This window comes from Pteropus alecto, unplaced genomic scaffold (genome assembly GCF_000325575.1).
Source record: "Pteropus alecto unplaced genomic scaffold, ASM32557v1 scaffold57, whole genome shotgun sequence".
Classification (NCBI taxonomy): Eukaryota; Metazoa; Chordata; class Mammalia; order Chiroptera; family Pteropodidae; genus Pteropus; species Pteropus alecto.
Window position 1 is genome coordinate 11154002 of NW_006442508.1, and position 14635 is coordinate 11168636.

Sequence of the window (14635 nt, forward strand, 5' to 3'; positions counted from 1 at the left end):
AAGGAAACTGGACTTTGGGTGGTAAACACACAATAGAATATACAGATATCAAATTATAAGGTACACCTGAAAATTATATAATTGTATTAACCAATATTACCCCTCAATAAACTTAATTTAAAAAATTAAATAAATAAAAGGAAAAAATCCAGCTAGCCTAATCCTCCTACACACAAACGTCCTGTAAATAGCTCATTAAGGAAAAATTCAGCTCCTGCAATGACAAATAATGTAAAAGAAATGAGCACAGGAACCTATGCAAAGGTACGATAAGGAAAAAGAATGAAAAAGAGCAGGAAACCAAGTGGTAAACAAGCAATATACCCTGGAATAATATTGCTAGGAAGCAGACAACAATTGTGATCAAACATTTCATCTTGAATTTTTAAAACATGATGTAGCAATTGCCTCTATGAAACCAGAACAAACAGCAAACCATAATAAAATTCAAGAAGGATACAGTGAGATGATGGGATGAAGTGAAGTGGCAGAGCTCAGATGTCAGTGCAAGCCCAAAAACAAAGCTCAGCCTTCAGCTACCCACAGTACTAGTAGAACACAAAAAGGATAACACAAACAGGAGGGGAAATTTGAGCATGATTATCACTAGAGCGTGATTAGAGGGGCTAGACAAGCTTGCCTCCAGGAATCCAAGGTGGTCTGCTATAGTTTTCTGTCCAGCTTTAGGGCTAACTCTGACTACAACTTTTAAAAGCTATCATGTATTCAGGGAGCTCAAAGTTAAAAACGATAGATTGTTGACCTCCCAGGATTGCATCTGGAGAGTGGCTAATATTCTTCCAGTTTAGGAGATGGGAGGGAATACAAGCCTGGCGGAGGTACCCATTCCATTCCCGCTTGCTCAGTAGCTGGTGATTGGAAGACACTCTGCAACAACACTTAAAGAAAAAACAAAAAACAAACAAACAAAAAAACAACAACAAAAAAACCCCAATAGATTGTCTCAGAGTCTCTCTTGGCTGTCAAATAGTTGCATGAGGGATTTAATTTAAAGGAATTATGCCAAAAAAATAATTACTATAAGTAAATATTTTAGAAATTCTTAAATCCCTTTACATACAAATACACATATATACTCTTAGATAAGTAGATGATAGATAGATAGGTAGATAGATGATGATGATAGATGATAGATGATAGATAGATAGATAGATAGATAGATAGATAGATAGATAGATAGATAGATAGATAGATAGATAGATAGATAGATAGATAGATAGATAGATAGATAGATAGATAGATAGATAGATAGATAGATAGATAGATAGATAGATAGATAGATAGACATATATACTGTAAATTAAGTGTATTAGCCTAGCTCTTTTCTACTAGAGACTACAAATAATGCTACTTTTGCTTCTCATTGCCAAATTACATTGGCTTAAGCCCTCATTTAGCTTGCTTTTAGAAAATCTAGTTCTGTTTGTTTGCTTGTTTGTTTGACTGGGTTTTTGTTTTTTTGTTTTTTGTTACCATGTTTTCTACACTAACTATCACTGGAAATTCCTGGAAAATGCTTCCTTGCTTCTAAATCCATTCCAGTTATGCCATGCCTGCTCAGTAGTGATCACCCATGTCTGAGCCATCCTGAGCCACCATTTGCTTGGCCACATCTCTCCCTTAGAGGTTCCTAAAATGCCCTCCCTTATTTTTACAGACTACCAGCTAAAACCAGGTTGTAATGTTTAACAAAGACTTTCTAGAATCTGGTGGTTAACATAGGGGAATTATAACACAGGCCAAGAAACTCCCCAGGTTTAGAAAATTCCACAGTAGCCCTCTGTAGAAAATAGCTTTGTTTAAGTCCCATCCTGAAATCATGTAGTAAAGCAACTAAAGTTTATTTCTCTCCTAACCCAATGAGTGAATCTTTGCACACATCTTCCCTCCAGGAGTTCAGACCCAAGCAGAGGAAGAAATTGCCTACTCACAACAGTATAAAGCCCCCTTCCAGCTGCCTTGTCTCATGTTGCAGGATCTAACTTTTCCCAGAATGATTGACAGCAGAAATGTCCCATTCCCTACCAGCAGGGAAGGGTAACCTTGCCCCAAATGGGCAAACAGTTTCTCAAGAAGTCTAGGTAATTCATTCTTCTATAGGATCACAGTCTAGCACAAGGTCAAGCACAGCAAACCCAATCTAGTTTATTTCAAGAGAACACCCTCCAGTCATTTTTAGTCTTGTGGCTTGATCACCTATGAACAACTATTTTCAAAGCAATACATATGCATACCTTTTCTAAAACTAAGAAATAATGTGCTGTCTATAATTTATACATTATCGTTCAGGTTGGTTTAGCTTCTTGGACCATACATATCAAACCCATCCATTCTAGAATGAAGTGTAGCCATTCTCTGAAGAGAGCCCCTGGTGAACCATGCCTCCTGGTATTAAACCCTTGAGTAGTCCTTTCTAACACAAAATCTCGACTAGTCTTATGACTCACCAAATAGTACGTGGCAGAGGTGACATTATGCCAGTTCTAGGCCTAAGCCTAAAGAAGTCCTGGCAGCTTCTACTTTTGTACTTTTGGGAGCCCTGAGCTGCCATGTAAGAAATCTGGCGACCCCACTAAACAGACCACATAAGGTAGAGGTCATGTAGAACAAGGTCCTAGCCTTCTGCCCATCCCTACTCCAAACATGTGAATGATGGCATCCTGAAGGTTTCAGCCAGGCCACTGTTTGCAGCCACCTGAGAGGCCCCAAACCACTATGTTTTGGAGTACATTGTTATGCAAGTATAGGTAGCTGAAACAGAGCCTTTGTCCTTCATGAAATTCAAAGGAAAAAAATTTACCTCAGAGGCAAACTTTCTACCTTTCATCTCTTACCTACTTAAAGTTGTAAAATTGTTTCCCTTTCAACATTTCAAATACATTAGGGCCAGTGTATAGTTAAGCTTCCAGCACAAAGTATCATTACTTTCTTATCCTCTTAGCAGTCTTGGTATAGCTCAGAGCCTTCGCAGGAGAGCTTGGCCCTGAAATTAGATCACAGGGAAACTCTTTCCTCCTTCCATGCTTAACTCCAAGGATTGTGGTCTTTCTCTATTACAGTAAGACAGTTGATTAAATTAAAGAAGCCTGCTCAGGAAAGAGAATGCATTACATTAAAAGTTTTGTAAGCAGACTTACAAGTATATTTGTAATGTACAGCATAGTGACTAAAGTTAGTAATACTATATTGCATATTCGAATTTTGCTAAAAGAGTAGATCTCAAAAGTTCTTACCACAGGAAAAAAATTTTTGTAACTATGTATGGTGATAGATGTTAACTAGGCTTATTTTGATGATCATTTAACAATATATACAAATATCGAATCATTATGTTATATACCAGAAACTAACATAATGTTACATGTCGATTATACCTCAATTTTTAAAAAAGGAATCAATGCAATAACATATAGAAAGATATTCTACAGCACTAATAATAAAAGATGTGTATTAAAGTATCAAGAAGAAAAAAAGTATCAAGAGACCATTTTTCACATAACGTATTGGTAGAGATTCAAAAGGCAGATTATGCTGTGTTGGTGAAGGAAACAGCCTCCTTATATATAAATACTGTGGGTGGAATTTTTTCAAGTTTTGCAAATGTAAAAAGAAAGAAAGAAAAGAAGCACACACATATAAAAGGTTAAAAATTAAACTAGAGATATGATTATGAAATAAAATATAAATGTAGCAGAATAGAGTATATTGCACTCCTAGATTTAAATTAAAATTTTATTCTAATCTGATCTTACAACATGGTATAAGGCAAGTTCATCCTGACCAGTGCCTAAGGGAATCATTACTGGGGCAATGGTTACATTGTGTGACTGTCTTACCTAAAATATGTTCTTGCAACATAGAGCAAGAAGATAGTATTCTATCTCCATTTACCCAAATAAACACATGTATAGCCATTTTCCAATTACCCAAAAGCAATAGCAAGGGTATATCACTTGTTGCTGATAAATCATCTTCTGACAATTAGCTCCCTCTCATCATGCCAAGGTCCATTATCTTGATCTTCACACAGGCCTTCTACTCCTGGTCCACAACTCACAAAGTCTATAGGAAGACAATTTCTGTCTATTCGCTCAACTATCCATTCATTCACCAAATAAAGTCTATAGGAAGACAATTTCTGTCTATTCGCTCAACTATCCATTCATTCACCAAATATTCACTGAGAACTTACTATAGATAGGTACTCTTCAAAACACTCCGAACAAGGTGAAAACTCAATTCTAGCTGCCCTATTGCTGCTGCAACAATCAACAGAGCATTTTGTAGTTTACAAAGTATATTCAAACACATGACATCTTCAAGAGGAAAAAAAAAATGGCATAGATAATAGAGGCTCTGTTTATCTCTCTGGCAAACAAGGAGCAAACATCAAGGAAAAATCGCCTGGGATCTAGATGAACAAAACATACAACTAGGGAGAAGTCCAAGAAGTCACCCTGCAACAGCAGAAGGTAGGACAGGGCAAGGACACAAGTCTAGGACATGAGGCTGTCCAGTTTCCAACGACTGAGTGAGACGAAGCTGCGGCAGAAGCCTCATAAAGGGGCCATGTCCGTGAGAGGATTTTCGTGGTGACAGACCTACTCACTCTGAGTACCAGTGCCGATTCAGCTGCGTGCAGGGGGCACCAGCGACTTACAGGGAGACACTGTCAGAGTGAGAGCTGAGGAGAGAATCGCTCTGTACAGAAGTACCAGCGGTATCCATTGTTCCCTGTTATCTCTCTGGCAAACAAGGAGCAAACATCAAGGAAAAATCGCCTGGGATCTAGATGAACAAAACATACAACTAGGGAGAAGTCCAAGAAGTCACCCTGCAACAGCAGAAGGTAGGACAGGGCAAGGACACAAGTCTAGGACATGAGGCTGTCCAGTTTCCAACGACTGAGTGAGACGAAGCTGCGGCAGAAGCCTCATAAAGGGGCCATGTCCGTGAGAGGATTTTCGTGGTGACAGACCTACTCACTCTGAGTACCAGTGCCGATTCAGCTGCGTGCAGGGGGCACCAGCGACTTACAGGGAGACACTGTCAGAGTGAGAGCTGAGGAGAGAATCGCTCTGTACAGAAGTACCAGCGGTATCCATTGTTCCCTGTTGAGCCCTCTACGCTACCAGTGCATGGACACAGCACCGCCATAGCTGTGACATCATCGAACTGGATAACAGAGGTCGCTCTGCACAGAGTATTCCCTGAAACCTCACCTCCCCCAACTTGGGCCCCACCTAAGCCACATCCAGGTATATCCTCAGCGAGTCAGTTCTTCTTGCTGAGCAGCACCTAGAATCACTCTGGAGGCAGCTGGCCTCGGTTTCCAATGTGGCCTTTTGAGGCAGCTGTAAGCACAGCATCTGTGGATTGCTTGCTGAATCTTAACAGGTGGCCTTGGAGGGACATAGGCTTGGCCTAAATTTGGCCTGCAACTGAGCCTCTCCAGGACTGTGCCACTGGACACCTACTTCACAAATCCACATTAATAAGACCAAGAGACTTAAGACCTTTGCTTAGTACATAGAAACAGACACAAAAAGGCAGCCAAAATGGGAAGACAAAGAAGCAGAAACCATATGAGAGAACAGAACAGAGATCCAGAAATAATGAAGTCAAGTAATCCAGTAGATGTAGAGTTCAAAACACTAGTTATAAAGATACTCAATGAACTTTTGGAAAGGGTAGATAAATTCAGTGAGAACTTCAATGAAGAGATTTAAAAAAAAAAAACAAAAATGGAAATGAAAATTATAAAAGGAACCAGTCTGAAATGAAGAACACATTATCTGAGATGAGAAGTATATTAAATGGAATAAACAAAGTGAATAAAGAAGAAGATAGAATGACCTATATAGATATGGGAAAGCCAAGCATACTCAATCAGAATGGCAAGAGATAAGATGCCAAGACTATAAAAAAAAAAATTTAAGGAGCATATGGGACACTATTAAAGGTAAAAATGTCCATCTGATTGGTGTATCAAAAGGAAAACAAGATGTTGAACAGCTATTTGAAGCAATAATGATGGAAAACTTCCCTCACCTGGTGAAGGAAATGGACATACAACACCAGGAAGCTCAGAAAACCCAAAAAACCAGGGATACAAAGAGGTCCACACCAAGACACATCATAATTAAAATGCCAAAAGTTAAATACAAAGAGAGAATCTTAAAAGCAGCAAGAAAAAAGCAGATAGTTACCGACAAGGAAACACTCATAAGACTGGCAGCTGATTTCCCAAAAGAAACTGTACAGGACAGAAAAGCTTGCACAAAATATTCGACATGATGAAGACCCAGGATCTACAACCAAGAATACTTTATCCAGCAAAGCTATCATTTAGAGTCAAAGGACAGATAAAGAGCTTCCCAGACAAAAATAAGCTAAAGAAATTTATCACCACCAAGTGTTGATATGTTGGAGGGACTTCTTCAAGAAGAAAAAACATGTATCAAAAGCAGAAATAAAGAATGATATTAACTACATTCCTATCAACAAGTACCTCAAATGGAAAAAAATTAAGCGCTCCAACTAAAAGATAGAGCGGCTGAAAGGATGAGGAAACAAGACCCCTACATGCTGCCTACAAGGGACTCACTTCAGATTTAAAGGCACACACAGACTAAAAGGAAGGGGTTGGAAAAAGATATTGCTTTGATGGACCTAGAATACTTAAGTCAGACAGAGAAAGATAAACACTATATGATTTCACTTATATGTGGAATCTAAGGAATGAAAAGAACAAACTAATCAAAAACAGTCTCACAAATATAGTGGACAATTTGGTGATGGACGTGGGGGGAAGGTTAGGAGGCTGGGAGAATGGGGTGAAGGGTTAAAGAACAAATTAATAGCTGATGGATGGTCATGGGGATGGGGAGCACAACATAGGGAATGCAGTTAGCATTAATATGTTGGCTAGGTGGAGGGTCGCGGGGGAGGGAGCAATTGAAGGGATCATTTTATGAGCTATATAGATATCTAACCAATATACTGTATACTTGAAATTAATTAAAATAAATAAATAAAATAAAATAAATAATTTTAGAAACAACAACACATTACATCCTCTGGTGTATCAAAGTGGTCACTAAACACTTAAACTTCTCAACAAAGATGAGGATAATTCTACTCAAATATTTCTAGGTTGGTAGTAGTTTCATAACTTTAGCACCATTTAATGAGAATTATTGTGGCCATGAATTATTCCAAACATAAAGAATGACAGGAATATTTCTGCAGATAGAGATCTAATAGACTTTTCTTATCGATAAGTGGTCACTATGTAGGTGATGATGCCATTGCAAATCACGATTTATAAATAATCCAATGTACTTGAAAACTAACTGCACCTCTCAATAATAGAATGACTCAAGCTGACATAGAAAAACAAATGAAAAGCACACTATGATGATAAATGTTTTATAAATATCTACTTATATTAAACTTGGGTGAAAAATGGGGAGGGGAGAGCTACACTCACATGTTTCTTTCTAGTTCCTGAGTATTTCTCAGAATTTTTCTCATGAAGTAGTCAGACAGTTTTATGCTTCATGCCTTAGGACAATGTCCAAATTTCCCTAGGTGTACCTGCTAAATTATTGAATAAGCCCAGACAAATGATAATACTTACTAAATATTTTAAGACCAAAAAAAAAAAAAAAAAAGCATTTGAACCTGTGGCAATGTTTTCTAAAAATTGATGAATTCTAGAAGCTGCAAGGCTAGAAATCAAAACTATTCAAAAGATAGTATGGATTTCTCATATTTAAAATGTGAGCATTAGCATTGTATTTGCTAAAACTTGGTTGTCTATTTCACTATGTGAAAAAAAATTTGAACACATTTGATGTGGGTGGCTGAATGATAGTGGTCATTTGAAACTTGTTCCTCAAAGGTTATATCTAGGAGTCAAGAAACTTAAGTTCTAGTTTTGTTTTTCAGTTCAGAATGAAGATAATAAATGTTAAAGTTATTAATTTTACAGATAATGAAAAAATGATGAGAAAGAAAATGTGATTGCCCTATTTCCCTATGACTTCAAAGATCCTGTAGACACAACTTTCTTTATCTAGAAAAACAACCCTGCTAATTATATTTCATATAATTATATTATTATATATAATAGGCTAATCTTATAGTTGTCTGTTTTATGGAAAGAGAATTTAGGCCTTGGGAGAACTGTATAAAAGTGGAAAAACCAGAATGAAATCCCTAGATCTTCTAACTCTGGCTCAGACTACAATCTCCTTGCACCTTGAGATGCATTTCCTCCTTGTTTAACTGGTTCAGTGGATTGTAAGCTCCTCAGTAGTGGGAATGTGCCTTTTTCATTTACCCTGGTTTCTATGTCACCTCTCACTCTTGATTCTCTTCCTATCTCTCTGGTCATTTCTCAAGTGGGTTTTGTTTTTGTTTTTTGTTTTTGTCATTGTTTGGGTTTGTTTGTTTGTTTTGTGGGCTCCTCTTCTACTACATACACAAGTCTTGCAGCTATTGGCCTTCTTTGGCCTCTTTTCCTTTTGATGCTATTCATTTCCTGAGAGTAAAAATTTTTTTGCTGTCTTCACCTACCAACCATACTTTAATCTCCAATACCAACCTCTCTCCTGAACTACAAACCTACTATCCAACTGTCTACTGCGTGGTTCCCCGTGAATGACTGTAAGTACCTGTGGTTTAGCATATCCAAAGCTGAGCTCCTCATCTTCCCCTGAACACCTGCTCTTCTTTGTTTTCACCTATCTCAATGAATAGCATATCCATCTACTCAAATGTTGAAACAAGAAAACTGGCAATCATTGAGGATTCTTTTCTTTCCCACAGACCCTACATCCAGTCAAGTTCTAGCTATAAGGCTCTAAAATCTTTCTCAGAACTACCTTTGCTTCTCCATTCCTATTGTTGACTGCCTTCTTTTCTTCAAAAATTTTTATCACTTTTCTCATGAACAAAACACCAGGCCCCCTTTATTGATATCCCTGACTTCAGACAGCCCCTGACCACCCATTCACCACAATGCCCCCTAAAGCAGCTGTGTATGTCAATCCTTCATTAACTTTCAGTGGATCCCCATTCAGGATAATATGATGTGGTCTTTCTTTACCTATCTTACACCAATTTCATACTTTTATAAATTCTTCCTTGCTGCATTTATGCTCCAGAAATACCCAACTCTTTGTAACTCCAAGTATACTAGGCCACCCTGCCTTTGTGTGTTTGATTATCTCTGATGCCTAGTGGGCAATGCCTACCATCCCTTCAAGTCCTGGTTCAAGCATTCTCTTCTCTGATTCCCCAAGGCATGTTTTGTCCTTCCTCCTCCATGCCCATTGCATCATCCACATACTATTGTTAGAGCATTGACAGCATAGATTATGAGTCAGGATCATATTTTGATATATTAAGTTATATATTTTTTCTTTGATAGTAACTTATATTTTATAGATAAAAAAGTGCACAAAACAAAGTGTGCAACTCAATGTGCACTACTGCAGCACCACTATCCAGCACTATTGGATAGTAAGGAGGTTCTTTTATGGCCCCTCCTGTCCAGATAATACCCTCCAAAAGTAACCTCTAATCTTTTAATACCGCAGATTAGTTTTGCCTCCTTTTGAACTTCATGTAAATGAAATCATATAAAATCACATCTTTTTATATCTAGCTTCTTTTGCTCAACATTATGTCATTAAGCTCTATCTACATTGTTACATGTAGCTGTAGTTTTTTTCTAATTGCTGAGTAGCATTCCATTGTGTGACTACCATCATTTATTAATTCTACTATTATGGACATTAGGATTTTTCCAGGTTTGTTTTTTGTGTGTTTATTTGTTTTTTACTATTATGAATAATACTTCTAGAAAATTCTTGCACCTATCTATCAGTGAATTTAAAGACCCAGTTCATATTGACCCAAGAGTGGAATTGCTGGTTCATGAAATATGCTCGTGCTTAGATTTAGCATAAAACAATAAGAAATTTTCCAATTAATATTCCCCAAAGCAAGCAAATAGATAGATAAATAGGTAGATATTAAATAAATAAATATGATAGATAAATATCATATCTATCATTTATCTATTCTCTATCTATCTATCTATCTATCTATCATCTGTCTGTCTGTCTGTCTATCTAATGCCACATCCTTGGCAACTCATTATTACCAGTCTTTTTAATTTTAACTTTTCTAGTGCAGATGTTAACAGATCAAACTGTGATTATCCAACATTTTCTATTCCCAGAATCTTTTACTGCCTCCACCCTACTTCCATTTGGGCAGTAGTGAGAATATTCTGTATTCACTGTCCTTGGCATAGAGTTGGTAGAGCAGAAATGCAGACAAGAAAGGACAGAATCAACGCCTCAGTTTTTTTGGTTTAAAAATAGACTGCAAAAATCATGCCAGAGGCAGTAGTTTGAGAGGAAATGTCTTTAGTCTCAAAAGCCTTTCTTTTAAGCATCATCAATGTCTGGATTTTTAGTATCTGAAGCTAAAATCCCCACAAGTTTGGGGCACTCAGATATTTCTATCATCAATAAATTTGAAAAAAAAATGTATGCTTGTGTAAGAATGAGTTTTTCCCACTCTAGCAGAGGTAAAGATCCTCTGGACAGAGGTAAGGAGCAAGAACAAGTATGATGAGTCTGAGGGTGAAGTGAGGGGAAATAATAGAACCTCCAAGTTGTCTGGCATCTCCCAATGGAGAGAGAACCTGCTCCTGAATGGAACACATGTCATAACATCTGCCTGCACCCAGCATGGAATGGGCACAGAATATAAATGGCTTGAAGGTGTGTCAAAGCCAAGAGTACTTGATATAGCCCCACTGCCTTTCCCAGAGCCACAAAGTCAGTTGAACAAAAGCCAAGAATTCCCCATGTCCTGAGAGAGATGTGAAGGTAAGCAAGAGAGCAGAAGAGCCTGAAGGGAAGTCTTATCATTGGAAAGATGTGACATAGCAGCAGATAATTATCTGGACCTCCTGACCAATGATCTGATAAGAAAATAAAATCACCTCAAAAGATTCCAGTGGGAAAGATGAAGAACAACCAAGAACCTGGTAGAATGTGGCCATTAAGTCCCAGACACCAACTAATCTTCTCCTTCCTCATCAGAATGTCCTGAAACAGCCCTCAGAATTGATATACAACCCTAGAGTGAAGAGGAGAGAGACAAAAGTCTGATTGGCTGAGAAAACCCAATTGATTAAGAGTATATTTCTGTCATCAGGCAGAATTTGGGTTCAAACTAAAATTTAAGCTTACTTATAGCAAAAATTAGAAAAGTTTTGTTTCTTGCACACTCAGAAATGTGAAATTTGTCTGGGCTATGTATTAGTCTGGGTTCTCCAGAGAAACAGAACCAATAAGATATATATATAACGATTTGCTAAAAGAAATTGGCTTATACGATTATGGAAGTTGAGAAGTCCAAGATCTGCAGTCAGTTAGCTGAAGACTCAGGAGAGCCAATGGTATAGTTCCAGTTTGATTCTGAAGACCCGAGAACCAGGAGGGCTAATAGTGTAAGTTCCAGTCTAAATCCAAGTTCAAAAGCAGGAGAAGACCTACATTCTAGCTCGAAGACTGCCAGGCAGAGAGAGAGAAAAGTCTGCCTTCATCAGCCTTTCATTTCTTTAAGCTTTCAATGGATTGGATGAGGCCCACCCACACTGGGGAGAACAATCTGCTTTGCTCAGTCTACTGATTCCAAAGCTAATTTTATACAGAAACATTCTCACAGACTCAGAAATAGTGTTTAACAAGACATCTGGGTGCACCACGGCCCAATCAAAATAACACATAAAATTAACCATCACAGTCTACAATGTCTTTTACCTGTTCTCATATCTGTGTACACACTAGACCATACATTCCTTGTGGTAAGGACCATGACTTTTTTTTTACCTCTGGCTCCCCAGCACTTATCATAGTACCTGAAATACAGAGGGTCTCAATAAATGTCCAATGGATCTAACCATTTGATGCTTACTTGAGCTTCATATTCAATTATCACAAATCCAGAGTGAGGTAAGCTGATCCATGAGCACAATCCATTTAGTGGGTGCTTCATATGTGTTTGAGACAGAGAAGAGGAGAAAATGGAGGTAAGGGGAAGGTAGCCTTTGGAAGAGCTTAGTAGGCACATTTGTTTGTTAATCACTAGAAATTATAAGGTTATAAGATCACAGAGAACTCCTTTAAGGGCTGTGGAATCAGTGTAGGATCTAACCCAAAACAAAGTCAGGCATTTTCCCCCAAAGCCTGCAGATAGGTATGGTTTTGGTGCAGGTAGATTATACCTTTGCCTTCATGGCATAATCATAGGGACCCAAGCAGTTCCCTGCAATCCTTCTCATCTGCTCCTGCCGGATGATGTTGGTATTCCATTGTCAATACTCCATTCCTTTAACCTGAGATTTTGATCATCGCTAAAATGGATACATGTTTAGGAGAAATAATATTTTGAGTTGTTATCATGCTTGGGTGACCGAAAGAAGGAATAAGATCGAGCAAAAGAAAGTAACAAGTACCTGGAGATTGGAAGGGGGACTCCCTGTATAGAGAAAAGCAAATAGAGAAGTCTGGGGTGCAGATTCTTTGTGGACTTTGCGGTTCTGCCTAGGACCTCCTGTACTTGTGCAAAAACAGGATCTAGTCTAGCTCTGGCAAGACTGGAGAAAGAGAACAGAGATGCCCTCTCCCCTCCCACCTATTCCTTGCAGTAGTTATTGGTGTTATGAGAATTGTCCTGGCCTGCTTGGCAGTGGTTTTCTGTCCTGGATTAGTTGGTGCTTTTCTAAGGAAGACGGGAACTGAGATGGACTACAGTAGAAGTAAACCTTGGAGCATGTGCCAACTCATCAAATTGCTTCCTGGGATTGTGATGCAGAGAACTATGTAATTATGTGACTGTAATACCTATAAGTTGGCTAGAAGAAATTACACCCAATTGCCAAGAGCAATGAGAAAAGACAGATTTGTTGGAGCCAAGCCATTTGTATGGAGGCAAGCCATGTGGAAGCTTGGGTTTTCTGATGAGAAGATAACACTGAATTAAATCTAATTACTGCAGGAAGTCACTTTCACTCTCCAAAGCAAGTGATGGCTCTAGCAAGGCTGGATCTAATTTTCTGCCAGAGCAACCCATTGTTCTCTTCATTTAATCAGGTCCTCTTGAATGGATTGAAGAGGATCCCAATTTCTGACTTCATCTCAGCTCTGCTCTGTCCCAGTTATTGAACAAGTTATGTATACCCTTGGCCCTTGGTGTAGCTTAGAAACAAATATATAGTCATTGGTTGTACTTAGGTGTCTTTGGAAACTTATCACCTCAAAATGAAATGGATTCAGGAAGAAGACATGTGGTGTAACATCCTACTTGTACTTCCTCTTTCATCTTCACCTTTTCTGCCAATGGCTCTGCCAACTTCTCAGCCTGTATATTGGCATGGTGAAGTAAGCTCTTGCCAGGAGGTGAAGAAATGCATGTTGATATTATATCAGGGAAACAACTTAATCACTAGTTCGTCTCGATATAGAGTTAGCAGGACTTTAGTGCCAGAGCTTGAAATGCAAGTTTTCCCCCAGGGTTTTCACAGTGGGAGAAACTGGGCAGGGGTGAAATGTCCCTTCATTGTGCCTGAGAGACAACTGCAGGTATGAGAATAAATAGGTGTGAAAGAATAAATCCACACTGTCTAGACTGGAAAAACATTGAAAAGAAATCAAGAGTCTTTTGTAATGCTGCTACTGACATCTTAGAATCAGGACAATGAAAACAGCAGTTCCCTCCAAATATCACTGTATTAGGTTCTCCAGAGAAACAGAACCAATAAGATAAATATTAGAGATATAGATACAGACACAGACATGGACACAGACTCAGGCTTGGACTCGGACACAGACACAGACACGGACAAGGACACAGACATAGATTTGTGGTGATTTCTTATGAGAAATTAGTTCATATGAGTGTGGAGGCTGAGGAGTCCCATGATCTGCTATCTACAAGCTGGAGACCTAGGAAAGCCAGTAGTGTAATTTTGTCTGAGTCTAAAGGTCTGAGAACTAGGGGAGCCAGCCAATGGTATAAATCCTAGTCCATAGGCGGGGAAGATGAAATAAGATGTTCCAGCTCCATGGTGAGGCAGGAAAAAAAACAGGGTAAATTCCTCCTTCCTCTGCCTTTTGTTCTATTCAGGCCCTCAGTGGATTGGATGAGGGGGTGAAGCCTACCCACAATGAGGAAGGTAATCTACTTTACTGAGTCTACTGATTTAAATGCTAACATCCAGAAATACCCTCACAGACATAACCAGAAATAAAGTTTAATCTAGGCAACCTGCAACCAGTCAAGTAGACACATAAAATTACCATCACAATCACAATCATACCAGCGAGTTTTTCTTGGTTTTTTTTGTTTATTTGTTTGTTTGTTTTTCAGTTTAGAGCCTTGAAATGTTTAGCTGTTTTCTCCTTCACTTGGGTTTACATGGTGACTTTTATAAAATATTCATCAAAAATTCTTCGTTACCTTTAAATTTGAATTTAATTTATAAACATTTTTATTTAAACAACATGCTGGGGATATTTTTCAA

General features: G+C 38.3%; 1 non-coding gene across 1 annotated transcript; it reads left to right on the forward strand.

The window, feature by feature from the left end:
* The first annotated feature begins 760 nt into the window (after positions 1 to 760).
* On the forward strand, positions 761 to 899 carry LOC112471603. The gene has a single exon (XR_003043350.1). It is a non-coding gene; the product is annotated as a small nucleolar RNA SNORA7 (small nucleolar RNA).
* The last annotated feature ends 13736 nt before the right edge of the window (positions 900 to 14635 follow it).